Raw genomic sequence first — 2,604 nt, 5'->3', positions numbered from 1 at the left:
ATCTTCTGGCACTTCACCAGGAGTGCCAGGAGTTCTCAAAGATCCAGGGCTGGGGCTGAGCTATGATGCTTGCCAGCTCCTTGAGTACCCTGGGGTGTAAACTGTCAGGGCCGGCTGACTTTAAGGTGTCCAGCCTCTCAAGGTGTTCCTTCGTGAGGTCACAATTGATGGAGGGTAAGGAATCACCCTCACCCAGGCATTCCCGTCCTGTAATGGGCAGGGGCATCCCTTGGGACTGGTAAAAAAGCAATGCAAAGTACCCATTTAGAAAGCTGGCTTTTTCATGGGCATTGGTTTTCAGTTGTCCCATCTGGTTTAGCAGGGGTCCAATGTTACCCTTGCTTTTCCTTTGGCTCCCCACATATCTAAAAAAGGACTTTTTATTGTCCTTGATACTTGTAGCTAGTTGGAGTTCCATCGCAGCCTCGGCTTTCTTGGTTCATTCCCTGCAGGTCTGGACCAGTGCAGAATATTCCTAGTTCGCTAGTTCCCTGCAGAGCTGCTGTGCCTTGTGCTGCCTTTCCTCTGACACGGAATAGACTCTGCTTGTGCATCCAGGATTGCTCACTTGAGAAGCAACCACTCATCCTGAACTTCCCTCCACTTTGGGTCATGGTCCCTTACAGCATCACTGACAAGCCTCCTGAGCTTGTAAAAGTCAGCTTTCCTGAAGTCGAGGACTTCTGTATTGCTGACTGACTTGCCAGCTTTATGGCAGATGGTGAAGGTGATCAGCTTGTGGTCGCTTTCACCCAGCTTCCCTTCAATCATTAGGTCACTGATTAGGTCGTCCCCCATTGCCAGTACCAGGTTGAGCAGCACTCGTAGACTTCTTACATCAGATCCCCTGCACCTATCTTCTTAAAACTTGGCAGGCTTTATGGCCTCACCAGGGGTACCACCCCTGCAGTTTCCATGCCCCTGTAGTGTAACACATACACGTGACATGGGTTTTGCTTTCAAGAATATGGGATGCAGTTTCCCCCAAACCGCTGCACTTATCTCCTTGAAACTTGACAGGCTTTGTGGCCTCATCAGGGGCTACCACCCCTGTAGTTTTCACCACCATGTGATGTAACACATACACATGACATGAATTTCGCTTTCAAGAATTTGGGGTGCAGTGTCCCCCAAACCCCTGCACCTATCTTCTTGAAACTTGGCAGATTTCATGCTCTCAGCAGAGGCTACCATCCCTGCAAGTTTCATCCAACTCAGACAAAAAACCAACAAAGTTATAGATATTTAATTGATTCCCCATTATACCCTATGGCTGGATCTCTGAGGTGGCTTTGAAGCTTTGGAGCCTCTTCAGCCGAATCAAAGTGGGAAACTGATCTGGAGCTCTGGATCAGATCCCTGGCATTCCAAGTGGCTTTATCTGAAGCTGGATCAAATAGCTGCCTACGCATAGAGGCCTAGCCTGTAGTAGACTCCCACAATTGTGTCCCCTGTACTATGTTCCCCACGGATTTTAACCCAGAGGGTTTCCAATCATGCACCCTAGGTGCCAATGTCAGCTTTTAGGGACGCATAGCTTTCCTTGACATAGAGAGCTACACCCCCATCCCTTTTGTCCACTCAATCCCTCCTGTACAGGGTATAGCCATCTATACCTGTGGCCCAGTCATGGGTGGAGTCCCACCAGGTCTCCATAATAATTATGACATCATAATTATTTGTGTTAAACAGGAGGATGAGTTCCTCCTGCTTATTCCCCAAGCTCCTGGCATTTGTGTACAGGCAGGCAAGTGTCCCTTTAGGGGCCCCTGCCTTGCCTACAGCTTGTTCCAGGGCTGGGGCAGGGGTGGGCTCCCTTAAGTGCCTTGGCCTGCTGGCTTTGCAAGGGTTGCTCAGCAGACCGGCAGTGGTGGTAGTCCCCCCATCCCGCTGCAGGCTTAGTTTAAAGCCTGGTGGAACAGGTCAGCCAGTCTGGCTGAGAAGAGCCTCCTCCCCAGCAGAGAGTGGTGGAGGCCATCTCTTCCCAGCAGCTTGCTGCCTCTGTCACCAAAGGGTGGACTGTGGTCATGAAAGCTGAAGCCTTCCCAATGACACCAGCACCACAGTATTTGGTTTACTATCTCAATCCTCCTCTCCCTCGTCAGCCCATAGCCCAAGACTGGGAGGATCAAAGAAAACACTACCTGCACCCCCAACCTCTTTAGCCCCACTCTCAAATCCCTGTAGTGCTTGATCTGGCTGGGAGCACTCTAAGCCATGTCATTCGTGCCCACATGGATAAGCAACATAGGGTAGTTGTCAGTGGGCTGGAGGAGCTCAGGGATCTTCTCTGTAATGTCTCAGATTTGGGCTCCTGGGAAGCAGCAGACTTCCTGAGATAAGGGGTCAGGGTGGCAGATTACCCCCTTAGTCCCCCTCAGGATGGAGTCTCCCATGGCAAACATTTTGCGTTTCATCTTAGGGAGAGCGAAGGCAGTAGCTGCAGTTGAACCCAAGTTGCCTGTGGGAGCTGGTAACTTAGCAGGCTCTGCTTGGGCTGCAAGATGTCCGTACCTGTTGCAAAGCTCTAGCGGTGCAGGGACCTTGCTGTGGTCTCAAATTGTTTCATAGTTTCATAGTTTCTAGGGTCGGAAGGGACCTGAG

General features: G+C 50.8%; 1 protein-coding gene across 1 annotated transcript in view; it reads right to left on the bottom strand.

Annotated features, from left to right (window-relative positions):
* LRFN2 (leucine rich repeat and fibronectin type III domain containing 2) overlaps positions 1-2,604 on the bottom strand; it is a 315,580-nt gene that overhangs the window by 274,523 nt on the left and 38,453 nt on the right. The gene's annotated exons all lie outside the window — the stretch shown is intronic.

Source organism: Gavialis gangeticus, unplaced genomic scaffold (assembly GCF_001723915.1).
Source record: "Gavialis gangeticus isolate Ggan-Ray unplaced genomic scaffold, GavGan_comp1, whole genome shotgun sequence".
In the NCBI taxonomy this organism is placed as follows: domain Eukaryota; kingdom Metazoa; phylum Chordata; order Crocodylia; family Gavialidae; genus Gavialis; species Gavialis gangeticus.
The sequence above is the reverse complement of the archived record's forward strand: the minus strand, read 5'-3'. Positions and strand labels throughout refer to the sequence as shown.